We start from the raw sequence: 27,723 nt of genomic DNA on the forward strand, positions 1-27,723 counted from the left end.
GTCCCACTGTTCACTGAGTGTTGTATCTTCTCTCATTTCTCAACTTTTGTTTCCTATTGCAGTTGTGTCTGGATCATTTTCATCTATTAGATTAAGTAGCCAAAAAATTGTACAGATATGTAAAATGGAACAGACTCAGCCGTGTTTTCATACGATTACTCACTCTTGTATTCCATTTTTCACACAGGGAAGAAAAGAATGGTGCTTTAGCTCACACAAGAAGCTGTGCCTGACCTGGACCCAGCCACTAGAGAGTGTTGCCGACACGAATGACATCCATCACGGTGTGTGTGTTTGTGGAGTGTGGTGGCTAGTAGATCTCCAAACTGGGTACAATCGGCAGAGCCATGACTGAACTTTGCAGGCTGGGTCTTCTCCCTGGCCCCAGGCCCAGGGCTGTACCTCAGCAAGAATATGTGTGAAATCCTTCCTTTGGCATTCAGTTTGAGATTCTGTCACCAACAGTAGATCAAGGAAACCTGCTGACAGGGTGGTCACCAAGGACAAAATGAAACTTAAAACCTTTCAGCGGTTTTAAGTGTTTCTTTCACCAGGAGGCATTTTCCTTTGGAACAAGTCATCTTTGTTTTGATTTATAAACAAAAATTTGTACCCAACTTCCAGCTTCCCTCGGAGTGAGCCCTATGCACCCCATGAGCAAAGAAAGGCTGGTTTTATTCTTTTGTCACTGGGCCCTCCATGGGGACATAGGAGGCTGGTACAAGTCCTGTACTTAGGCACAAAGTGTTAAGCCATGTCCGCAAGACCAGGAGAAGGTGCAGGATAGGGAGAGGGTGTGACCAACCACAGAACTGCGGCACAGAGGCAAAGAGGCAGAGGTGGGGAAGCCAAGTCCGTCCAGGGCAAAGGGGCAAGGACTTTAAAATGAAAGACTCAGTAGCCCCACTGGAAATGGGAACTTGTTCTGAAGTCGGCTATTAGGGAGAGCTTCCAGAAATCGAATTTAATTCTTTTCCCCCAGTGAAGACCAAGCAGAGAAGACAGAGGCAATCCATTTTCACTGAGTGTGGCCCAAGGAGTCAGTTGGTGCCAGGGTGTCGCTGATGCCTCATTTACTGGTCACCGACATTGAGGCGAAAATATACATCAATTGGCATGTGCACATGCACACGCACAAAATGCACACACACTACCCCCACTTTCAGCTGGCACTGTGGGTGCTAAAACTGTTCTACAGATGCAGGGAACCTGGGTGTGCTGCTTGTAAGCTGAGCTGGGAGACAAACCCATAGCACTTTTCTTTTAGAACCAGATGGGAAAGGCATTCATGTATTGCCAGCTAATGGTATGTACACCTCATTACAGTCTTGGTCCTGTTCACCATCAACAGGTAGATGGGTCCAAAGAACTCACAATGAAAGATGTGAACTCGAACTTCAACTTCCAAATGCATATCCCAATTCTCTGGTCACAGCTCATGGTTGAGTCTTAATGAGTATGCAGGGCTGGTTACCGACGCTGCCTCCGTGCCCCTATTCAACATCCTGTACATTTTGGCTGCTCTCAGTATTCCTCCTATGCTTCCTAGGGGCCCCTTTAGCACAAAGCTTTGATACTTTTTAACAGACACCCCTGAGGACTATTACTCTAACATTCATCACTTACTTTTCCAGATGTAGAATCAGGTGCCGAGGACAGGTCTACCACATGATTCTGCCTAGAGCCAACCTGCCACATCTGCTTTCACCCCATGCTCCAGGTTCCAGCCTACCTTCATGGATAAGCCCTGGGTCAATAGGATTTGGAAACCACAGGATATTTCATCCCCCACTGCAGGCTGAAGGGCTTAAGGGCTGAGCTGCAACTCACTCAGAGTCTGGGGAGGCCTTTTATGGCCTCTTTCCACCTGTTGGTTATATCAAACCCCTGAGGTTAGCTGAGTGGCTCCTGTTGACTTTTCAGAACCCAGGGAGATTGGAAATCCCGAGTAACCAGTAAGGAAGGCGGGGCCTTTGGGGTTGACCAGACTCTGGAGTGTTTATGTTCATAAGAGTAGGCTACGATAGCCCTGCCTGCATCTGCCCTCCTCTCCCTGGGCTCAGCAGCTACTCTCTCCAGTGTCTTTCAACAAAGAGTGGGTCCTTGCTTCCTCTTAAAGACTGGAAGAACAAAGTCCAGAGATGTTAAGTAGTCACTTGCCTGTGATCACACAATGGAGCCCAGTGGAGAAAAAGCTAGGACTTGGGTCCCCCCAACTCCCAAGCCTTGGCACCTTTTTCTCAGGCTGGCCTGGGCTTCAGACACTCCTGATGAATGTCCCTCTCTGTGAAATGGCATTGACATTGCAAAACGCACTTTATTTGGTTGGAAGTTGAAGAGTTATCTTAAGTGACAGGTCCCTAAATCTACTGCACCTTCAAGTAGAGTCCAGTATGGGAAACTGAAACCACTGGTGTTTAAGTAAATGTACAAGTTGTTCACATGCCCTATTCTCTTAGCTGCAATAGTGGAAGGTTCTAACGACCCAGGAATGGGTGGGAAAACCTGGTTGTGACAAACCTTTCTCTTGCTCTCTCTCTCTCCTCTCATTTTCTCTCCTCTCTCTTTTCTCTTCTGTCTTTCCTCTTCCTTCTCCATCCCTCTTTCAAGTTCTTCCTCAGTAATTCCCTATAGCATTTGACCAGACATTTCTTTCAAAACAGAATATTAAGGAAGCTTTTTGGCCCGAATGCAACTCTTTCCTCTGATTTTGTAAATATTCCTCTGCCTGAACATCTCACCCTCCCTTAAAGTCAGCTGGAAGAAAGTCCTAATCATCTTTCCTCTGAACGGGATGGACTAGGGAGGACACCCATGAGCTCTTCATTCTATCACATGAATATGGTAACTCTCTGATGAAAGTGGCCCTCTCTGTTTTTCCCACTGCACGTGGCATACTCCATTAACGGGTGGATCCAGCCGGGCACAGTGGCTCACACCTGGAATCCCAGCACTTTGGGAGGCTGGGGTGGGCAGATCATGCGGTCAGGAGATTGAGACCGTCCTGACCAACATGGTGAAACGCTCTCTACTAAAATATAAAAAATTAGCTGGGTGTAGTGGCATGCCCCTGTAATCCCAGCTACTTGGGAGGCTGAGGCAGGGGAATTGCTGGAACCCAGGAGGCGGAGATTGCAGTGAGCTGAGATGGCACCACTGTGCTCCAGCCTGGCAGCAGAGCAAGACTCCATCTCAAAAAAAAAAAAAAAAAAGAAAAAAAAGAGGTGGATCCAAATGTTACCCAGCTGTAGCCAGGAAGACCAGAGAGGGTTGGACAAGCTAAAAATGCCTCACATGTGCCAGGCACAGGAGACACCAGCCACCTATTAGGGGGCTAATCAGAACTCTGTTAGTAAAATGCTCAACAGAAACTGCTGGCAACACCACATTGTCCTTTGATTATGAACCCAGCTGTCCATTCTAGGGTAAGGAAAACTGATACCCTAGTAATACAACCAACTGTCTTTGTGCAGAACTTACTCAGTTTTGAACTGAAAGCCTCATGTCCTGAGAAACTTCTTAGTCCCAGGCAAACTAAGGTTGGTCTCTCTAGACCCCAATGTTATGCTGTGCTGTTGCTGCTGAGATAATCTCCTTCACCTTTTCTTACACCTTTGCAATAATCTTCCCTAGATGTGAGCAACCTAGATGCATCTATGTCTTCCTCACCCATGAAGCACCTGCACCCATGAGGCATATTCTCCCTCCCTAGCCCTGCTCCATGTCCACCAATCTGGCTCAACCTCTTTTGTCCATCAATAATTCCCGGACTTATTCATTTTCTAGTTTGAAATATTTGCCATCTTTGCTTGGACTCTCTCCTCCATTGCCTACATACAATTAATCACCAAGTCCTATTGACTTTTAATTCGAGATGTTTGTGACATCGGCCTTTGTCCATCTTTACTACCACGACAATAACAACAATAATAAAATAAGCACCCACTTTAAGGACTAATGAGAGTGGATTCAAGAAAGAATGGAAGGAAAGGAATAAGAATCAACAAGTATATGCACTTCAGAATTTCTCAACATTATTTGATAGTGAAACTTACTTTTCACAGAACAGCTCATGGAGCCATTGTTCCATGAAATACAGTTTGGCAAAGGTTCATCTAACCCACAACTGGACTATTGCGCAGAATTAGAAAGAATGTCCAAAACCATCCAGAGAAGCTCTAGAATTTTATATATGATAACCCCGAGACCTCAGGGGATAAAGTGGCCCAAGCTACATGGCTCGCTTCTGTGAGACCCAGGCTTTGAATCAGGCACTCCTTATGCTTCACCATCCACCTCTCCCTGCCAGATGCCCTGCATTCTAAAACTGTCTCCTATCTTCACTGAAGTCTTACTCGTAATTCAAGGTTAAGCTTAATCTTTAGCTCCTCTAAATTCTTTGCTAGCCACACAAGCCTACACTGATACCAACTTTGGCTGAATTTCAATAACAGTTACTTGTATCATTATGTTTGCTACCTTGTGTTGGGGACTATAAATGCCGAATACGTGTCCTGCTGATGCCCAGCTTATGCCTATGGCATTCTTATGCCCAAAGCTTATGCCCATCGCTAATACACCAGAACACCCTTTTCAATTGAGCCCAAAAAGAGCTTCAGAATCCTTTTCAGCTTAATGCTCCAGATAGCCATAGCGAACCAGCCATGGTTAGCCTGTGAGATGAAACTTCTTCAGGCCCAACTTTGCTGTTTAATTATTTCATGTGTGTGTCTTAATTGCTCTGCCACCTTCCTAAACAGCAAAACCAATGTCTTCAAATTCTTTCACATAACTGTTAGCTGCTAGTATAGTTCTTTGCCCTAACAAATGCTCCTGAATATCAAATATTAAAATGAGAGTAATTACCATTTCTACAATGCTTAGTTACAGAGTACTTTCACATGCTATACCACATTTAATTAATTCTAACAACAGCACTGGAAAATAAGTATGATTATGCTTTTTAGTTCCTTCTACACAGAAAGCTTCCATGGGGACGAAAGAGTGTTTCTTAGCTCAGAGTAGGGGCTCAAAGTAGGTGGGGCTTAGCTCAGAGTTGGCCATCAATTTGTGGAATTAAGTGTGAATTCTGAGGATGAAGAAACAAAGGCTACAGGGTTGTATAACTTGCACCAAGTCACCCCACTTTCCATTGCGCCACACCGCCCAGCTAAGTCTGCGAAATGTTCACAAGGTGCTTGAGCACTGAGTCCTTTACCTGTTCAATGTTTGAATTCCACTGTCACTGGCTTTTCTTTTTTCCTCGTAATGAAGCAAAACCTGGTGGGTTAATTAATCCTTCTTGATGCTAGGCAGCAGTAACAGGATCAAGAAGAAAGCCTTTCTCCTCCTGCGCTCCTAAGGGTGCCCGGCGGGAGCCTGTGAGGAGATGGAACACAGCCTTCACTCTGTTAATTGTTCAAGAGCAAATCACCTGTCAGCAGGAAACAGAAAAAAAGACAGCACGAAATTCAGAGTCAGAACAATAAATAACATTCAGTGCTATACGCTTGAGAAAAATAAAGCTGCTAACATTCTGTTTCTTAGGGAAAACAAAAATGCTCAGTGTTTCTGCAGACCTGTGAAATGCAGTAGAAAATACTGCAGGCTGCCTGGACGGGTCGTCTCTTTTACCAACTCAGGGTGTGCCAGCACAAACCCCACAGCCAGCACCCCAGTCCAGAGAGACAGGCACAGATATGCAGGAAAAAGTGATTACGCAAATAGAAAAATTGATTTCCTAATAAGAAATTCCCTTTGGCGAAAGGGATAGAGGAGTATATGGCAACGGCCTCACACTAGTTTCTCTGCGTCCACCCTCATACCTCTAAATTCACCCTAAGTAGCTCCCTAAGGTAAGTCCCTCATGATCTGGCCTCTCTACCACTCCACAGCCTCGTCCCTCAGGCTTCCCCAGCACCAAATTGCTCCTGGTGTCACTCCAGACACTGCTCACACCTCAGCCTCTGCTCCTTCCTGCCTCTCCAGCAGGAGTGACTTTTCCTTCACCTGGCTAAATTTTCCTCTACCCTTAAGGATCATGTCCTGTCACCACTTCCCCACCTCCAGCCTGTGCATCTGGAGCACTCTGTGACACTCTATTTGCTGTGGCCAAGCAAAAAGATTCTGGAGCCAGAAAACCCACATTCAAGTCTATTTTCTGCTACCTATTACTTGTCTGATCTTAGCTGTGATCTTTCTTGGCTGCTGGGTGTCTCTGTTTCTCATTTATAAAACGGAATGGAGGTAATAACAGTTCCTGCTTCACAGAGTTGTGTGAAGATTAAACTGTTTAATACATGTAAATTACTTAGCCCAATGTCCATTGTGAGTTATTATAGCCATTAATTAAATTTCAATGTAATCATCAGCATATCCATCATCTTTTTTAAGCTATGAGTTATTTGAGGGAAAGGTCTGCATCTTATCTTTCCCTTATGCCCATCACTTAGGTAGTTGCTATGGTTTGTATGCTGTTTGTCCTCACCAAAACTCATGAACTTTGACTGCCAGTGAGGCAAGGTTGGGAGGTGAGGCCTGATGGGAGGTGTTTGGGTCATGGGACTTTCACCTTCATGGGTGCCTTGGTGCCGTTCTTGCTGTAGTGAGTTCTTCTCATGACACTGGATCAGTTCTAGCAGAAATGGATTAGTTCTCACAGAATGGTTGTTATAAAGTGAGAATACACTTCATGTTTGGCCCCTTCACATGTGTTTACTTCCCTTTTGACCTTCTACCATGTTATGACAAAGCACAGAAGTCCTCATCAGAAGCTAGTGCTGTGCCCCTGAACTTATCATCCTGCAGAACCATGAGCTAAGTAAACCTCTTTTGTTTATAAGTTGCCCATTCTCAAGTAGTCTGTTACAGCAGCACAAAACAGACTAAGATAGGAAATTGGTGCCAGGAGTGGGATTCTGCCATAAAGAAACCTAAAAGCGTAGAAGCAGGCTGGAAATGGTTAAGAGGCAGGAGTTGAAAAAAGTTGGAGGAACAGACCAGCAAAAGCCTGTATTGCTATGAATTAAACATTAAGTGTGATTCTGTGAGGGCTTAAAAGACAAAAAGATGAGGGAAAGATTAGAACTTCTTAGAGACTGGTTAAGCAGTCATGACCAAAATGCTGATAGAAAATGGACCATAAAGGCCATTCTGATGGGGTCTCAGATGGAAATGAGGATATTGATCTGGAAACCGGAGCAAGGTCAGCCTTGTTATATGTTTGCCAAGAATGTGGCTATATCTTGTCTATACCCTAGGGTTTTGTGGAAGGCCAAACTTAAGGGCAATAATATAGCATATCTGTGGAAGGAATTTCTAAGCAGCAAAGCACTCAGGCTGCTGCGTGTTTACTTCTAACTGCTTACAGTAAACTGCTAGGAAGAAAAGGGAAACAAAGTAGAAAGATTTGGAAAATTCACAGCCTGGCCATGTGGTAGAGAATAAAAAAAATATTTCTCAAGAGAGGTATTAAGAGTTTGGTGGAACAACACTTACTAAAGAGATCGGCATGGCTAAAAGGGAATGAGGTGCTTATGGTCAAAACAATGGGGAAAAGGCTTCAGAGGCATTTTTAAGGTTTTTGAGGGCACCCTTCCCATTACAGGCCCAGAAGCCTAGGAAGACAGAATGGTTTCAGGGGACAGGGCTAGGACACTGCTGCCCTGTGCTGCCTCAGGATGATAGCTCCCCTAAGGACACTACTGCAATGGCTCCAGTGACCCCAGTTGAGAAAAAGAGACGCATGCAGCCACTCCAGAGGGTGCAAGCAGTAAGCCTTGGCATCATGTGGTATGAACTCTTCAAGCCTGCAGAATGCAAGAGCTATGAAGTATGACCTCCTCCACCAAGACTCCAAAGGATGTATGGAAGAGCTTGTGGGCCCAAACAAAGACTTGTCACAGGGGAGAAGCACTGCGGAGAGCCTCTCCTTGGGCAATGACAAGAGGAATTGTAGAGTTGGCGCTGTCACAGACAGTCCCTACCAGGATAATGTCTAGTGGAGATATAGAGGAGGGGCTGCCACTGCGACCCCAGAATTGTAGAGCCACTGGCAACATGCGATGTCAGCTCAAAAAAGCCACAGGTATATGACTCCAACTCATGAGAGCAACCAAGTGAGATATGCCCAGCAAAGCCCTGGGGACAGAGCTGTGCAAGGCCTTGGGAGCTTACTGCTCACACCAGTGTGCCCAGAAGTGGGACATGGAGTCAAGGGAGGTCATTCCAGAGGCGTAAGATTTAATGTTTGCCCCAATGGATTTCGGATTTGCATGGAGCCTGTTGTATCTTTCTTTTGGTGTATTTCTCCATGTTGTAATGGCTGTTCCACTATTGGGTCATGGAAGTAAATGACTCATTTTTTTATTTTGTGAGCTCAGAGCTAAAAGGAACTTGCCTTGAGTCTCAGACAAGACTTTGATCTTTGGACTTTTATGTTGGTGCTAGAACAAATTAAGACTTTTGGGCCCACTTAAAGGGAATGATTGTATTTTACCTGTAAGAAGGACATGAGTTTCGGTTGGTGAGGTGGAGGCAGGGGGCGGGTTGGAGTTGGCCAGGGGTGGAATGCTATGGTTTGGATGTGGTTTGTCCCCACCAAAACTCACTGAAGTTTAATTGCTAATGTGGCCATGTTGGGAGATGGGGTCTAACAGGAGGTGTTTAGGTCATAGGGGCTGTACTCTCGTGGGTGTTGATGTCACTCTTACAACAGTGAGTGAGTTTTCACTCTCATAAGACTGGATTAGCTCTTGGAGGAATGGATTAGTTCCTACAAGAATGGGCTGTTATAAAGCAGGGATGCCCTTCATATTAGGCTCCTTCATACATGCCCACTTCCCTTTTGACCTTCCACCGTGTTATGATACAACAGAAAAGGCCTTATCAGAAGCCAGTACCATGCCCTTGAACTTTCCAGCCTGCAAACGGTGAGCTAAATAAACTTTTTTTCTTTATAAAATATCCAGTCTCAGGGATTCTATTACGGCAATATAAAACAGACTAAGATAATAATGTTCCCACACACCTGCCTTACCTCTCCCCATAAGGGTGTTAACCATTCCCCCGCATTGCTTGTGACTTGCAGTGCCTTCCTAAAGGAAGGGTACATTGTCCATTGACATCAAGCATAATTACGTGACTTGTCTTGGCCAATAAAATGTGAATGAAAGTAACAGTCTTCCAGTTCCAGAAAGATGCAGTCTATGATTTTTCTAGTCGTTCCGTCCCTCTGCCATGAGAATGGCATGTCTCACATAAGGTTGCTCCTCCATCCTGGATCCCAGATGCCAGGAAACAGCTTGGAACAGGAGTAGAACTACAGCTAACTGGCAACCAGCATGCAATATGAACAGGAAATAAGTATTTGGTTGTAAGCCACTGGGTTTTGGGGTTGTACTTACCACAACATAAGCTAGTGAAAGCTGGCGAACACAGCACCCAATAAAAGCTTGTGGCATAAATGGATATACTGATAAAACAATGAATGGGTGAGTGAATTATGTTTTTTCCAGGTCCTAGCTAGGACTAAGGCTTTTATGTACATCGCCAAATCAACTAATTTAAGCATGTGCTCTTTTAATATGACTATATTGTCTGACACTTACTTTGAATATAAATACTTCTAAGTGAGGCATGACCTTGTAGTCATTCAGACACCACTCAGAATATCCATCCCCAGACCACATACGGAAGTAAAGTGAGAGTGAAGAGAGCAACAGTTCTTGGGCAACTACTGTTTGAAACACTTTACATATGCCAGCTCAGCAGGGCTCCTTCGAGTATATATTCTAGATGTGGAAACAGGCTCAGAAACCCTGCAAAGGTCACCAGAGATATAAGGAATGGTCCAGGTGTGAACGTAGATCTGTTTAAATACAAAGCCCATGTTCTGTCCATGAAAGGACGCTATAACCATGAAAGTACTTGGAGATAACCGGGGAAACCTGGGTAACCAGCAATACTGATCCTACACTACCGATATTCCTCACCTTTTTTTTTTTTTTTTTTTGCGCATAGCCCAAAATGTTAACAGTTGGAGATTCAAGTGACGTTATTTGAAAATGCAACACCCCTGGTGGGATTAAGCAGACTACCAGTCATTACTCTAAGTAAATGAATTTTTTAAATCAGATTATTTTCTTATCACAAAATTTAAATCTGTCCAAGAAGAGAAAATTCTACTCTGGGAACAATAGGAGAGGGAGAAAGTGGAAAGAGTAGCTCCCATCAGGGGCTGCTTCTCTTGGGGCTGAGCAGAGTAAAGAGGTTGGGTAGGGTATTGGCAAGCTGTAGCCCACAGACCTGACCTAAAGTGGACAGCTCCTGATCTATTTCAGTCAATTACTATTAGGTAGGAATGTCAAGCTATTGGAAGTTGGAAATGTGGACAAGTATTTGGAATCTCCGAATGTTTAAATGTTGGCAACTAATTCAAGTTGTTTTTTCAATACTGTATATTCCAATCTTTCTCCCAAAAGTCGTTATATGGGTTCTGACCTATGTGTCACCTATCTGTTACTCATAGGACACTTGAGAGACTTGCATGTTTGGAAGAGACCACATTTAGAGGGGATAAAGGCAAAGGAAGTCAGAGCATATTATAAGAGCCTTGTGCTTGGGTGGGAGAAGAGGAGGGGCAGAGGACAGTGAAAGGCAGGCAGAGAATGTAAGTGGAAAGTCACTGTAAACAAACTTCTTGTAATGCAATTGAATTGGGCTGACTTCGTTCTTCCCTATTTCAGCACTGCATCAAGTAAAAGCAAATTCTGATAAGGAAAAGCCATTTGTTCCAGAATAAACTTCATTACTCTGCTAAATATCTTTACTGGATTTCATTTGATCCTAGTCATTCTCAATTCAATTTTGCACTCAACCAACTTAACCTTTTAAAAGGAGTTTTATTGATGATGTGTTATGCAGACATTAACATTTCTCAAAAAAAAAAAAAAAGAAATAGAAAAAATTAAATTGCTTTGCTTAGCAATCTTAATTATCTGGAATAATTAGCTCCAATCAATTCTCCAACAAGAGCTCTCCAGAGAAATCAGTGTTTGGGGAAAGGGAAAGAAAGGAGGAGCCAAACTTGGGATCAAAGCAAGTATTTGGCAAGTTATTTGGAAATATCTAATTAACCCTGAGAGTGAAGCTGACAATCAAAGCCACTTTCTTGGTGCTTAATTATTAAAAGCAAATGAAGAAAGTAAATATTCAGGGACCTAGTCTATTGAGCGCTGGAAAATAGGAACCACTTTGTGCCAAAGTACTTGATAAACCCCAAATACAGTGGCATGCATACTCCATGCCTTTGTTCCTAATAATCTCTGTTTAAGATATTCCTCCATCCCATCTCTGCTTACTCCTACTAGGCCTCTATGATATCATCCCTAACCCACCTTTCTCCCTAACCAAAGAAAATTATTTTCCCTTTTTTGACCGTAGTACTCATCCTCTTGCATATTCATTAGGTATTTGTCTGCCCCCGCAGATGGTCTGTATCCCCAGTGCCTAGTGTGTCTAGAACAAAGTAGGTGCTTTATAAGTGGAAGTTGAATGACTCTACAGAGCAACAGCTTTTTATGCAGCTTGGTCTGTACTAGAAAGTCAAAAAATCTTTCCTTTTCTTTCTTGCCTTTTTTCTCTCTCCTTCTCATTTTTCTCTTTCTTTCCTTTCTTCCTTTCCTTCCTTCCTTCTCTCTCTCACACTTTCTCCTTCCTTCCTCTCTCTCTTGCTTTCTCCTTCCTTCATTCCTCCCTGCTTCCCTCCCTCCTTCCTTATTTCATTTTTAGATTCTACCATTAAAGGTATTGATTTCAGAGCTACTGGGTCCAAACAACAGTGTTCTCCTGTGTGAGTCTGTTGTTTTGACTTGTGATTGACTTTCAATATGCCAATGCAAATTTCAGCAGAGTGGGTGCAGGGTAGCCTGGGGGTGCTTCATGCACAATCCCATTAGAAGAGAAGTTTCTTGATTTGCAGGCATGACTCTTGGGTTTGCAGTATGAGAAAATTCAGGTCCCAGAAGAAGAATTGAAAGAAGAAGAAATGATGCACAAAGCATTTGCTAATCTAACTCTGGGTCACTTTTTAAAACTAGCTTCTCACTGTTAGTACATAAATCAGTAAAGCCATTATGGAAAACAGCATGGAATTTCCTCAAAAAACTAAAGTTAAAACTACCATATAATTCATCAATTCCACTACTGGGTATATATTCAAAAGAAAGAATATTAATACAGCAAAGAGATAGCTGCACTCTTATGTTTACTGCAGCACTATTCACAACAGCCTAAATATGGAATCAGCCTAAGTGCCCAACAGATGAATGGAGAAAGAAAATGTATATACACACAATAGAATATTATTCAGCCATAAAAAATAATGAAATCCTGTCATTTGTAGCAATGTGCGTGGAACTGGAGGTCATCATGTTAAGTGAAATAAGCCAAGCACAGGGACAAATATATTCCGTCTTCTCACTCATATGTGGGAGCTTAAAAAGTGAATCCCATAAAGATAAAGAGCAGATTGGTAGTTGCTGGAGGCTGGGAGAGTGGAGGGAAGGGGAAATGAGAGGCTGATTAAAGAATACAAATATATAATTATAGAGAAGAAAAAAGATCTGGTGTTCAATGGATCAGCAGGGTGACTATCATTAATATTAATCTATTGTACATTTCAAAATAGAATGTGCGCCTGGTGTGGTGGCTCACGCCTGTAATTCCAACACTTTGGAAAACCAAGACAGGCAGATTTCTTGAGCCCAGGAGTTTGAAATCAGCCTGGGCAACATGGCAAAACCCATCTCTTTAACAAATACAAAAATTAGCCAGCATGGTGGTGTACGCCTATAGTTCCAGCTACTTGGAGGGCTGAGGCAGGAGGATTGCTTGCACCTGGGTGGAGGGGAGTCCAGCCTGGGTGACAGAGTGAGAGCCTGTCTCAAAACAAAAAATAAAATAGCTAGAATGTTTCAAAATTTGAATGTTCCTAGCATAAAGGAAAGATAAATATTTAAGGTGATGGATATCTCAATTCCTCTGATTATATGAATGTATCAAATTATCACATGTACCCCCGAAATACATACATCTATTATGTATCAGTAAGAAAACTAGCTTGTATACTTGCCTTGAGGACTATGACAATCCTGGGGGCTATGTGTAGAATATTTATCCCCAGACTCTGTGCTGAATCTTGAAAGCTGAGTAAGAATTCACTAGGTGAAGAAAGTATAATGTTCTTTCTAAAGGAGAGACCAGCATAAACAAAGGTGCGAGGGTAGAACATCATGACAGGAGTAGGAACTCAGGTGAGGTTTTGGTTTTCTGCAGAATATTGGTTCTCTGCTATAACATGCAAATAGAGAGTAAGAAAGAAGTGAGGCAGGTGGTGTTAAGAAGAGACGCAGTCATTGCTAATTTCTGAGCTTGGATGTGGCTGTTTTAGCCTCAGGGCACGCTGCCTGCTGCACTTTCATCCTCACTCAGGTGTCTCACAAGCATACTGAATTGCTGTTCGATTTGTACAACAATTGATGCTTTATATTTCTCCTAAGCTTTCTTCTCCTCTTACCATTCTGTTAATTGCACCATCAATTCTAGTTGTCTAAGGCAAAATGCTTGGAAATCATTCTTGATCCTCTCTTTCCCTCTCACCCACACCCAATCCACCAGTAAATCCTGAAGGGTTGGCCTCCTAACATTTCCTGCAACTCCACATTCGGCTCTATTTCTATTATCACTGCCTTCATCATCTTTTGCCCTGGACGACAGCCACCCCTAACCCCTTACCTCCAGCCTTGCACACCTAAGCTCCAACCTTCCTACCTATCACTCCTCTGCCAGCATGTTCAGGACAAGGTTCAAACTCCCAGACATGCAGGTAAGGACTTCTGAGCCCTGGCCTTGCCTGGCCCTTCTGCTTGATCTCTGTCTACTCACTTCTACATTGCACTTTCCACTTTGATAAATCTGAATGGCCTGGAGTTCCATGACACCATATGCTGTCTCTCATCTCTGTGACTTTCCTCCTGCTCTCCCCTCTCACTTTTCTTCTGCTGGCTCTTACTAGACTTTCAACATTCAGTTCTGGCATCTTCTCTTCCAGGAAATCTTCCTTCAAAGTCCAGACTCCCCTAGTGCCCTCCTCTGTGCTCCTGCACCTCCCTGTGCTCATTCCTGCCCTTTGCCTCCCACCATATATGGTATTAAGTAATTACATGAGATCTGCTTATCTAGGCTCTGGCTTCCTTAAGGACAGCTGCCACCAGATCCTATCCATCTTTTAAGTCCAGTTCTTAACGTGGTGCTTGGCACTCAGCTGTCACACATGTTTGTTGAGCTGCACTCCAGGCCGTACCCTCTGAGATGACTCTTTCGGCAAATAGAAAAGCTCAGCCTGAGCCAAGATGTGCCTGCCCTCAGACACAGCAAAGGAAGGTCCAGAGAACAGCCAAGGGCTCCAGAGAGCTCCAGAAAGTTTTTGCTTTGTTTTGTTTTTAAGACAGATTTTGAAAAGTGGAAAGCATACAGGCTGTAGAGTCCAAACATATCTGGGTTGAAATCTTAGTCCTACCACCATTAGGTAATGTGGTCATTGGAGAGATACACAGTCTCTGTGGGTTTCATGTAAATTATCTAAAAAATTAAGATTGTTTGCTTAAATGGGAAAAAAATGTTTTCAAAGCCCCCAGCACAGAAACTAGAACAATGTAAGTGCTCAGTACATGTCAGCTTTCTCTCGTAGCCCTCATATTTCTGGAGAAATAAGAGACCCCCATGGCCTGGAATAGAATGACTTTGGTTGCTAGAAACACAAGATATTCTTGTTTTCTACATGCCTTAAAATCTTATCATTTTAAACTATAATTACTAGTACTAATTGACTTTCATCTATCTATTAAGTACCTATTTTGTGCCAGGTACTATGCAAGGTCCTCAAGCTCCATTTTCTCACTTAGCCTGTGCAACGGTAGTGATGATAGTGACAAAAGTTAGCTCTTACTGAGTCCTTAACTATGTGCTAAGCACTGCTCTGAGTCCTCTCTAAGCATTAATTCATTCAGTCCTCACAATAACTTTAAGAGGTAGTGTATCCCCATTTTACAGATGAGAAAACTGAGTTTCAGAGTTAAGTACTTTGTTCAAGGTAAATATTATGGAGTAATGCTGGGACTAGAATTTGTCTGTACAACACCAAGGACCCTAATTTTTTTACCTTGCTATAAAGTATCTTCAGTATTATACATAGCTTTATTAAAAGTTAAGATGGTAGCATTAATACCTTTCTTTATGCCTTTTCCATTTTTGGAAACTTTATGTTGTTCAATCAGCAAATAGTATATGGGGTAAGAGAAACACTAGCTTATTTTCAGCCTCAAGCTATTTAATGAGATCACTGGAGTCAACTGTAGTGACCTACAAGAGAGAGACTATTTTGTGGACTGTGTCTTTATTACTGAGAGATCATTGTGGCAATGTGTAATATTCAATAACTGACTTGTAACATACCTACCATACTGAATTGTACTACTTGTATGGATTGAATTATGAATTTGCTTTTATGAAGGTCAACTCTTTGGTCCCGGGAACTCTGAAGACCTAGAGGTAATTGCTCATTCAGCAGGAATTTACTGAATGCCTCATAAATCCCAGGCCTTATGCTAGTCTGAGGATTCAGAGATGATTAAGTCACTGTTTCTTCTCCTAAGGTACCCACAGTCTCACTGGGGAGACTCACAAAGGAATTGACTTCACCCAGAGTGACAAGTAAAGTTCCCATCTTCAAATCCAAAGCAAGGCTCTAAAGTCTTGGGAGTGTTCTTAGTTCATTGTCCAGAACTCATTTTACCCTCAGAAATACATTGGCCTGAAGAGCCTCATCCTGGCATGGTGGAGTAGTTTGGGACAGAGTAGACTCTCAATGAGGTTAGAGGGCACTAAGGACCCCTATTTCTATGTGGACTCTCCCAAGGCTAGGTCTCCTCAGCCTCAGGTGGGAAAAGAGCTAGCCTGAGGTTCTACTGCTGCTGAGTCTGATCCTCCTCTCTTGCTAGACAGGGAGTATTTTCCTCCCCAATAACGGTGTGTCAGCCTGAGCTTCCTGCACCGTCCTCCCATGCAATCTCCCAAGCACAGTATCGACACTTGAGATGGACTGGAAGGCCCTGAGCAAATATTGGCTCTTGGAAGGTTAATAATTTACAAATGAACTACAGCTGATAAAAAATTAGGGCCTCTGCTGCTGGGATACAGTGCATGACATGCATACAGTCAGGCTTCTCCAGTGGGGAACAAAGTGGCAGGCACTGGCTGGCTCCTTTATAAAGGTTTAGAGAGGTGGGCAAGACCTTGTTCTTTCCCACAGAACAACGGGAGCTGTGGGGAGCCTGAGCGTGTGGTCAAACCACCAATATTTCTTCTGTACACAGAAGTCCAGTGAGTTGCATAAGCAGCGTGCTTCTCCCAGGGGCAGCTAGGTGGGCTCCACTCTTCATGCCAGGAAGGACATCAGGTTGTTATTCAACACCACAGGCTTGCCACACCATGCCACCTGCCTCTGCAAACCACTTCTCTACTGAGACTTAGATCCTATTGAATAAGCAGGTGCCTATGTTTGATCCCCTGCAGAGAAAAGGAAACAAAGCCCACTTTTTAAAGCTGTTTGTGATTCCCTGGGATTTCGGTGGGCACATGGAGGAGGAAGCAAGATGAAGCAGAGGAACAGAAAGAGCCTGCAGGGAGCAGCCCATGCATTTAGGAGCTGGGAAAGGAGCCCACGGCAAAAGGACAGAACCAGAATGATTCAGTGTGGAAAAGAGGTGGTTTAGAAGAGAGAGGGTGATGACTGTTCATCCTAAGGATTAGCATAGCAAGGAACAAACAGAGAAGGTTCAAGAGGATGAAATGAACTGCTGCTTCAGGAAACACATTCCTAGGTTTGGACCTGAAGAGATTGTTAAGTTGCAGGATGGGTATTTCTACTCCCTGCTCTACTCCGTTGTCTGGGCCGGTACATAAGGCAGGCAGATTCACACAAGAGGATATTTAGTAATTTTTTCAGGTGGAGGACCAGAAACTCTTCTCACATAGTGGTCCATAAAAACTATGCTGAGAAGAAACCCATCTGGCAGTGAGAAAGTTTGTACTGTTAATCATCCTCTTCTCTCCCTGCTACCTAGCTGAAAGTAGAACCCAGAAGAGCACACACACGCCCATACTCACACACATACACACACAGGACATAATCACACTCACACACACACTCACACATAATTACACTCACACTGCATACACACACACCCTTACACTGGCACACACTCATACTCAGATGTGCTTACATTTGCACATACACTCGAAAGTAACCATAAACACAAGTGCTCACACTCACACGCACACACATTCTCCCAGGTGCAAACACACAGACAAACTCATACCTGAGCCCATCTGGAAGGGAGCCAGGGGGAAAAAATGACCATGCCTGAGCCTGGGGAGAACAGACGGAGCCAGGCAGGAAGTCCTGGTGGGAGGCTTTCAGTCCTGTGCTTCCCCACATCTGCAATGTCCTTCGTGATCATATTTACACACCTCCAAGTCTTACCCATATGTAGGTGTCCCCAGCCAGAGAGGCTGTTCAGCCCTTGTTCTCAGGAACTGCTTCCACTGCACAAAGAAGGGTCTTAGCAGCCGTGTTTCTGGAGCTAGTTCCCCTGGCCATAGCTAATGAGTTTACTGATGGGACTCCTGACACTCTACTTGATTAATCACATTAGATCTCCTGGAAATTGAAGGTTTCATCAGAAAAACAAAGAATGTTTGGCACTGAATTACATTGACAGGGAAACTCTCAGGGGAAGGGCCACAGATTCTACCACAGGATCCCTGCGGACCTCTGCTTCTCACCCCTACCTGTTATTTGCTGAGTTTTTTCATGGGTTCTGCGAGATCACAGAGTCTGCTGCCTGTGACCACCTTTTGTTATGAAAGCTAGATTCACTCTATTTATATATATATAAAAAAACTAATAACATACCATCCATTCTAATTCTATTCAAATATCCACTCCTGCCCGTGTCTCCAGCTAGAAGCAATCTGTTCATCCTCAGAGCATTCAAAAGCATTTTTATGGCCTCATTTTCTCCTCTCTACCACTCATTTCTCTCTTACCTTTAATACTAGATCATAAGCTCCTTGAAGTTACAAGCTATGTTTTTTTTGGTTCGTTTGTTTGAAATAGGGTCTCGTTCTGTCACCCAGGTTGGAGTGCAGGGGCATGAGCACAGCTCACTACAGCCTTGACCTCCTGGATTCCAGCAATCCTCCCACCTCAGCCTCCCAAGTGGCTGGGACTATAGGTGCACAACCACAGCTGGCTAATTTTTCATTAAAAAAAAAATCACATTTAGTAGAGACAAGGTCTTGTCATGTTGCCCAGGCTGGTATCAAACGCCTGAACTCAAGCAATCCACCTCAGCCTCCCAAAATGCTGGGATTACAGGTATGAGCCATCACACCTGACCAGAAGCCATATTTTATTTATCTTTTTAACCCACTTAGCAATTAGCACAGTGCCTTCCACATAGTAGTTTTTGATAAGCATTTGTTGTCCGAATGTGCAAATGTATGATTGAATAAATGAGATAATGAATAAGTGATCTCAGGTGATGGTCAGTATGTCTTTTACTTTTCCCCCAGGAATTTATGGGCTCATGATCCCAGAAGCTAACTCTCCTCCCATGTGAATCAGTTCATCTTGTGTCAACATACATTTGTTGATATCAACCCTGTGCCAGACCCTGTACGAAGAGGACACAAAATGAGTAAGACATGAACTGTCCTTAAGAAACCCATGATCTCACTGGACCAAGGATGGGGGTTGTGAATAAGGCAAAGGAACACAGCTCCCCACCCTGTTCCCCCTGCACACAGCCCTGTACGCCCTGTTCCCAGGAGCAGCAGAGGTAGGAAAGTCACAAGTTGTACATCCACCCCAATTTTGCAACAAGACTGTATTAAAAGCCATTTCTCGAGGCTGAGTAAGATGTTTGTGACCTGATAAATGATGGCTGGCAAACTCATTTCATCATAAATATCACAGCAGATAATATACTTCAATATAAGTGATGCATCTGCCTATGCCAAGATGCTCAGAGTGAGTAATGCTCCTCCAATATGGGCTTCGAAAGATAAACAAATTACGGGCTGTAATTACCTGACGTTTGATTTTCCTTTTTATGAGATTTTCTTCACTCTAATCACACTCAGAGTGGGAGGATGGAAGATACAATTGGGACTTAAAGAAGGGAAGAAGAGGGTCTGCTCTCTCAGCAGAGAGGTGGATGCCAGATGAACAGCTTCTAAAGAAGAGGCTGGTGTTTCTGTCGCTCTGGAATGAGAGGAAAGGCTCGGCAAGTAGGAAGATGTACAGAAAGGGGAGGAATTAGACGGGAGGGAGAGTGGTGATTTCTCAAGTGTACGCATTTTTAGAAGATGCCTGAAACAAAGAAGAAATTCTCTTTCTCTGAGGCATACATATCACATAAAGACACAGCGCAAGCTATGCAGGCAGAATTCTACATCTCCAAACTCTCCCCACTGCAGAGGTGCAGATTTGCACACTCCCTAGCCTACTGTGGATCTTGAATTTGACCCTTCTTCCTTTCTGAAAGCAGCATTTCTCATCACCCCTCCAAAGCTTTGCCTTAAACTTCCCTTTTACAAACCTGTCACCTCCTGAGAGGCTCCAGTCTGCCATCATCAATTATTCCTCCAAAATATTTCCTCTATGGGCGTGTTAATATTCGTACTTGACAATTAAACCTCTCCTTACACATGGGACCAGATTCTATTGCATTTGTGGCTTCTCCTGCAGGGTCAGAGAAATATTTCAAGATGGGAAGGAAGTATGCCATCAAAAGATAATAATAAGCCAACAGATAAGAGGGTCACAGTGTAAGGTAGTAGACTAATCTCTAGATTGGACCTCAGGAAATCTGAGTTTCATTAGAAACTTCACTGTTTCTTATGAAAGTGATGTTTCTTTGCTTCAAGTCAATTTTATCCTCACTTAAAATGGGAATCACCTATTTGCTTTAAGGATCCAATGTAATAATATCCATAAAATTCCATGTCACCTTCTGGTTTCCTTAAATATTTATTTCATCCCAGCCTCCTAAGTCTGAATAATAAAGGGCTACAAATGTGCAGAGCATTCTTTGTTGTATTTTGAAGGTCTTTTCACGTTAACAACATTCTCCAGAGGGAGGCAGGACTAAAGCAGTTGCCTTATTTTATTGATGAAGACATTGGAGGAATTTAGGGAGGTTAAGAGACTAGCCCAGGGCCACGTGGAGATTGAAAACCCAGATTTTTGAACCTTTCTGTGGTCCTCAAAGAGAGCATACTTACCCGGGAGGGTCAGGTCAAAAGGGGGTCCCGTTTATGAACTATTTAGAAACTCTTGACATTTCTGAGTAGAGAAGCAGCCCACCATGGCAACAGAGCTGTGAACCCAGCAGATATGAACTCTGGCCTTGAAGAAAATGAGCCAGCTGACACCTGATGCCAAAAATGCAATGGGTGAGATCAATGGTCTGAATCTGAAAAAAGGCGGCAGTGGGGTCGGGGGGAGAGTACTATGTGTAGGGAGTAGAACTATGCATGAACTTAGTGATAAATGCATTTGTTTCCTAGGGTACCACAAATTGGTGGCTTAAAAGAACATATTCTCTCACCATTCTGGGAGCTAGAGATCCAAAATCAAGCTGTCAGCAGGGTCATGTTCTCTCTGAAGGTGCTAGGGAAGATTCCTTCCCTGCCTCTTCCTAGCATTAGGTTATTGCCAGCAATCCTTGGTGTTCCTTGGCTTGTAGACACTTTGCTTAAGTCTCTGTTTCCCTAGTCACCTGGCGATCTCCTAGAGTGTGTCTGTTTTTGTGTCTCTTCTCCTCTTTTTATGAGGATACCATCTTATTGGATTCATGGTGCACCCTATTCCAGAATGACCTCATCTTAACTGAGATGGCCATTAATTAAGTAACCAATTGAATAATTAAATAACTAATTAAATAGGTCATCTGCAATCACCCAATTTCCAAATAGAATCACATTCTGAAGCTCCAGGTAGGACACAAATTTGGAGGGGACACTATTCAACCCAACACAATAAGAAAATGAGAGCCGAGCTGAGGAGGAAGACTGAAAACCTGAGCAAGAAAACTAGAGGAAGAGGGAGACTATGAGACAGAAGACAGACAAAGTAGAGAGTGAGACAGAGACCAGAGGAGACAGAGACCAGAGGAGACAGAGTGAAGAGATGCGAAAGGAAGAGATAGAGAAGGGTGCTAGTGAAGCACAGAGACACAGACCCCTGCACGCACCATGTGAGAGACACACAACAACTCGGTGTTTAAAGAATTCCCCCCAAATATGCACCTTCTCTCCCACTAGATGCCCAATGGGCAGCCTAAAGCTGATACTGGGGCCTGAACTACACTGTAGAAACTGATCCAGACATTCTCTTCGGGGTTAGTAGACAGCCCCAGTAAGAGAGACCAGTTGGTCAGCTGGCTCTCACATGCCTAGTTCCATTCATGACTCTGGCTCCAGGGGGTTCCAGTTTTCAATTTTAGAACCTCGGTAATTTTTTTTAAAAAACACCTTTTTTTCAAAAGCCAATTTTAAGATGGGGTTATATTTGTTTATCTCCTATAGAGAAGAAAATGGGCCACTCAGGAGATGTGATGATGACAGTTCCCCCTTGAGAAGCACATGTTCCTAGCTTCTGGCAGACTGCTTGGGGGCAGACTGTCCCCATTTTTCATCCAACCACATGTTATCCATTGTTATTTTTCAGATCCCATGTCTTGGTCTTTTCCAACTTACTGGCATTTCCCAAAGATCCCCAAAGAGGTACTAGCCACTTTAGTATCAGCCAAAACACACACCAGGAAAGAGGAATCGTAAATTAGCAAAGATCTCCAAAGAGGTACTAGTCACCTTAGTATCAGCCAAAACACACACCAGGAAAGAGGAATCATAAATTAAGAGCAGGAAGAAGGCCTTGGGCCCGGCAGAACACCAGAGAGAGAGAGAGAGAGAGAGAGAGAGAGAGAGAGAGAGAGAGAGAGAGAGCGCGCGCACGAGAGCACGAGCGTGTGTGTGTGTGTGTGTGTCTCTCTCTCTCTCTCTCTCTCTCTCTCTCTCAAAGGGAAGTTTTCATGGAGAAATAGGTGGAGATAGAAGGACATCCATCCATATAGAGCAAGGCATTTCTAGGTTATGGGGCTCTAGAACCCTCTTTGTCATTGGAACAATCACTCATTCACTCAGAACAGAAAGTCACATAGGACAGCCAGAATTTATGAGCTAACATGAGCCAAGTCTCCCCTTGCTTTATTTTCTTTTGCCACATTAAAAGTTTAGTGAGTTTGGCTTTAGGATAATAGTCCCCACTCCTACTCTATCACAGAAACTTCCATTTAAAAAGACAAAGCCATAAGCTTGCGGGTCTTCTAAGGGAAATTTCCCATGCCAGCCTGACCTGGCCAGTAGTGTGATGGGAGAGATCAGTGAACAGGAAGAGCCTTCCACTGGCAGGAGCATCTTATGGACTTCTGGGCTCCCCAGCGCTCTCACCTCCCACAGCAGGAAAGGCAGTGAGTGCACATGCCCAACTCCAGGGACAACCACAGAAAGAGCAGTGAGTTAGGAGACATTTATCTCACATGGCCACACAATAGAGCATATGTCTTGCCATAGCAGCTGTTATTCATTCATTGTTTCTCTTAATCATTCGTAGTTTTTTTTTGTCACCACACTTACAGTGGACTATGTTAAGTACTGAAGGTATCAAGATGAAAAACATTCAGTCCCTAATTTTAATTCAAAGCAAGAGCAAAGCAAGAGAAAGGAATTGTAGGGGCTGAGTGCTCAAGGTCTTAAACTATAAAAGATGGATTCTCCTACCGGAAGACAGGCTTTCCCATTTCCCCCACAGGGCTGCAGGTGGCTCTGGGTGAAATCACAAGAGTGTTTGGGGCCTCTTCTAACTCAGGGTCTCTCCTCTGCCAGGTGTCTAGCCCCTCCCTGGTGACCTACTGACTTAAGACTCCCTTAGATCATTCTCACAATGAACTATGGCACCCTAACCAGTGAGCAGAATAAAAGCCTCGGGTCAAGGTGGTAAGAAAAGTCTGAAAAGGACTGGAGATGTGGAGGTTTGCAGAGGGAGGTGGTTCTTACTGACTCCCCCAGGGTTCTAGGTTAAAAGAGAAAGGACAGACAGCCCAAGGAACACAGTCAAATAAACAAACCAAAACAGACATGATTGTTAAGCAGAACTAAGTAAAATCTATGATTGTGCTATGGACTCATAGTTGTCTTGCTAGACGGAATATTACTCGACCTAAGAAATACCTAGCCTGTAAATTTTTTGTCTCCAATACATTCATGTGGTGATGTCCTCTTTTAGCATCGGATCAACAGTGCTCTTATTTGAAAGCCTCAGCCACTAACTGTGGGCTTGTCATTTGCCATTCATTCCCCACCTTTCCCTTGCTCTGCTGTGTCTTGCAGGGATGACGAGGCCCTCTTACCAGCTGGTGTCTGGGTAGTTCCGTCAATGGTACACTGGTGGCAGCCTGGGGAAAGATGAGGAGGAAGGTCAGGGTAGGCATTCCTTTCTTGCTTTGCCTCAGGCCATGCCTCTGCACTGCATCAGGTAAGCTCCACCTCCACTAGACAAAGCCTGATTGAAGCTCACATTGGTTAGCCTCAGCCTCCTCCTCCTTCCACTGTGACTCCAGTCCTCCAACTGTTAATCTTTGGGTTGCTTCACCATTCTTTGGCTTTTCAGTTTCCCCATCATCCACCAATCCAATTCCTGATATCCAATTCTCTCCATTGAAAAACCTAGAGAGTGGTTTCTTTTTTCCTAAGGGAAACTTAATACATTCTGACTTGTTTAGTAGCAAAGTAATTAACTAGAAGGACGTTAGGTCATTTACAGAACTGCCAGGAAGCAGCAGGGTTATGCAGCCAGACACAGAGTGAAGTTCACTCCACGGAAGCTACAGCAAGGACTCCTCAGCAGCCACTGCAGGTCATCCACCATGAGAACTCCACCAGCTGTGACACTGAGCTGACCTCTGCTGCCCTGCGACACTCACTCCCAAATAAAGTTCAGATTGCTCTCTCTGATTGTCTAACTAGTTGAGTCCACGTCATTTTCCCCACCCTAGCTTCAGAAGACTGGAAAATTGAGTTTCCAGTCTTTGATAACAAAGTACAGATCCACATTTCAGTGACATTGTAGGGTTAAGAATTCTTCAAATATCAGAAGGAGATCAGATGCAGAAGAGCCAAGAGAAAACAATAAATATTTGTCTCAGGAATAAGACTAGGAGAGAGAGGCTGAGATTCAGCCCTAGGGTCAGCATGTGAAGAAGAGAATCTTTCTAGGATCATTGCGTTAAAGGCAATAGAAAGACTGGAAACTCTGGGTGGGAGCTTTCAGCCTATGAGTATAATCACAGGGCTTTCTCAGTACCCTTCAAACTGATAATGGGCAACTACTATTTACAACTATAGGACAGGACAGCTTCCTACCCAAGACTCAGTGTCTCCCTCTCTAGGAATACTGACCAGATTTGGGGATCAGTCCTGACCCTAGCTAGAGAGAACTTAAGGAATCCCTGCCTTCTGAATCCACTCTGGGATTCCACATTGATTCCTAAGACAGTTCTTATTTCTGGGAACTAGGTCCCTACCTTTTACCTCTGACCCAACTCCTGGGTTCCTGTCCTTCTTCCTGGAACCCTGCTGGCTCTTAGGAACAAAGGTACTACTTAGCATCCACATTCAATCCCTCTGAAGTTTGGGTCTTGCCTCAGCCCAGCAGTTTTTGTGGCGAGGTCCTCTTTGTCTACCTCCAGATCTGACTTCCTCTAGTCGCCCCTGCCTGAGCCCAGCCAGCCTGAAATTCCTCCTGTTACCTGCTCTTAGAGACAGCTTGACATAGTAGCACAAGGGTGTATTTCAGTCAGTCAGATCTGGGTTTGAACCCCAGCTCTAACACTTACTGCTTGTATGAGCTTGATGGGCTTCTGTACTTGTTTCTCTTGTGGTCTCAAACCTTAGTATGTAAGTATCTAAGTATCTGCTGTCCTGTTGTGTTTGTTGAAAAAACAGATTCCTGGTTTCTATCTCTTAAAGATTCCATTCATTAGGTCCAAGGGGATTGAGATGCAGGTGGTTTACAGGCCACATTTTGAGAATCACTGCCCAACCAGGTTTCCAAGTCCTGTCCATTCTCAATGTGGTTCTGTCATTCAGTCAATCAGCACTTCCCAGGGTTCAAGTGGGCAGGGGCTGTGAGTAAGTATAATTACATCCTCTTATGTTCCCGCTGGAGGTTCCCCTTCACCCAGACCTCCTGCATTAGAATCTTAGGATAAAAATGGAGCTGACATACGCAATTCACCAAAGATCTACATGTATCTGTTATACAAACCTCTGGTTCAAAAGCCCTGCATTACTGCTTCAGTACCAGACTTGACTCCAGTCCCCTTCCTGCCATAATTTCCCATCTCCCTATCCTGTGTTCCACTCATACCCTTAGCTTCCCTGCAGCCTTATTTAAGAAGAGGGCACCTGCTGTTGATAGCTGCCACTTCAGAGTTCCCCTTCAACGAAGCTAAGTCTTTTTTTATTCCCCAAGAATTTATCTGTATCCATCTGGCAGGAGAGTAGATTCTATTACGATCATTACACATATGGACAAGCAGCCAAGATTTAATATCTGTTGGTCAATAACCGCTTTCCTAACTAATAGCTCTTGATGACCATCTAGAGGAGAGTGTGACCTTCTTATCCTCCTGGTCCCCTTTGCTGGCACTCACATATCCTACAAAACCTGGGGACCTTGATGCCCACATACCTAAGAACCCTTCTCCCAAGGGAGCACACAGCCCCTGTAGACAGGGTGCGGAAATGGAAGACTGACCTCTCCGTCTTCAAAGCCCAACTCACGTTTCACCTCCTCCACGAAGCCATTCCTGATTCCAGTGCCCTGTGCTACTTTCCCTTCTCAGGTTTTCTACTGAGTGCCATATTATACAGCTTAGCACTGGACTGTGTCTTACTTTGGATTGTTGTCTGTCTGTTCTTTATGTTTTGCTTATATGTCTTGCTTATCTAACAATATTGCAGACTCTCTTAGAAATAAATCCTGATTTCAGACTTTCCTTGAAGAATCAGCGAGGCAGAAAGAGGGACAGATCAAGGATCTGCTCAAGGATCTCACATTGGAGTGGGATGCGGACTAAGAACATTGACCTCCCTCTGGAGGCAGTCTTCAGGCATCTCCCTCCAGGGTGAAGCTGAGATACAGTATTAAAAGACTGTCATCACCGCCAACATACCTCAGGTCACAGTTGCTGGAGGAAGATCCACCGGTAGGAGGAAGGAAGGGCAAAGGGCAGAGCACAGAGAATCCACGTAGCTGTTGGTAAATACCAACAAGCAGTCACAATCCAAGGACTGTCCACTATCAGCTAGACCCAAAGTAATGGACTAGGGCATGATCCACCAGTTTTGTAGATCCAAGAAGAGGCAGGATAGGAGCCCCAAGGTGCCAAAATGGAATTTTAGTTAACCAGCATTACAGAGACTGAGCTCATGGACATGAAAAACATCAAAATTAGAAAGTGGAGCTATTGAGACAGACACAAAAGAACTGTCTCGGAGGCTGACTCTGCTGAAACCCTCAGCAGCCTCTCTGGTACTCCTGCTCCAGCCCACCACCTCAGGGATTTCTCCAGGCTTGAGAATTGACTCCCTCTCTCTCCTGTGCTGGGCTCTGCGGCAGGTTCTTCTCTTTGCATCCGATCCCAGCTATCCTCCTGCCTGGTTCTGTAAACTGGGAAACTTCAACTATTTTATGGTTCCCAATGTTTCAAGACTCCAACTTTGTCCCCTTTCACTCACGTTTGCAGTGGCAGAGGCTGTGGAAGTGAAGTCTGGCTGGCACTTTCTAACCCCACAGTACCCAGAATCATGCTAAGTATATACATGGTGGCCATCCATTCCAACACATCAAATAAACACAGCTCACTTAAGCAAGTGCACACCAGAAGAGTGGTCAAGAAATCCCTGCTGGGGATGGTGAGCCATCTTCAGAATTCGTCTAGACATCCCCATTATCCTCTCTGTTACTTCTTACATTCCTCTTCTCTTAAAATCAAAGAGACCTGGGCTCAAATTTGGCATTTACTAACCTGGGACCTTAGGTAAGTTATTACCTTAAAAAATGGAGATCCTATGAATAAGCAGCCTCTGTCCCCAATCTCTGGGGGTGCACTAGCTATCCTGCTACTCCCCAACTCACACATCAAATGGTAGTGTCTGAGAAGTGGTGCTCAGTGCTGATTGACTTGACCACTTGACTATGACTAAAGATATCAAGAGGCAAGAACTCATTTATAGCAAGTGGGAGGAACACCAGAACATTGTTTCTGGGCACTGGGGATGGCATCGTTCCGTGTTTGTGGGAAGGGCTAGTAGTTTCTTTGCAAGGCTAAGCACAAACTCTCTTGAAAGACAAATCACCATATAAATGTTTTAGCATCAAGGCAGCATTAAGGCATGAGTCATGCTCAAAAGATGGATGGAAATGAGGGACAGGGACAGCAAGGAGGCAGGATTACGAAGGAGCAAGGACCC

This window comes from Sapajus apella, unplaced genomic scaffold (assembly GCF_009761245.1).
Source record: "Sapajus apella isolate SASKATOON/1434 unplaced genomic scaffold, GSC_monkey_1.0 scaffold22, whole genome shotgun sequence".
Classification (NCBI taxonomy): domain Eukaryota; kingdom Metazoa; phylum Chordata; class Mammalia; order Primates; family Cebidae; genus Sapajus; species Sapajus apella.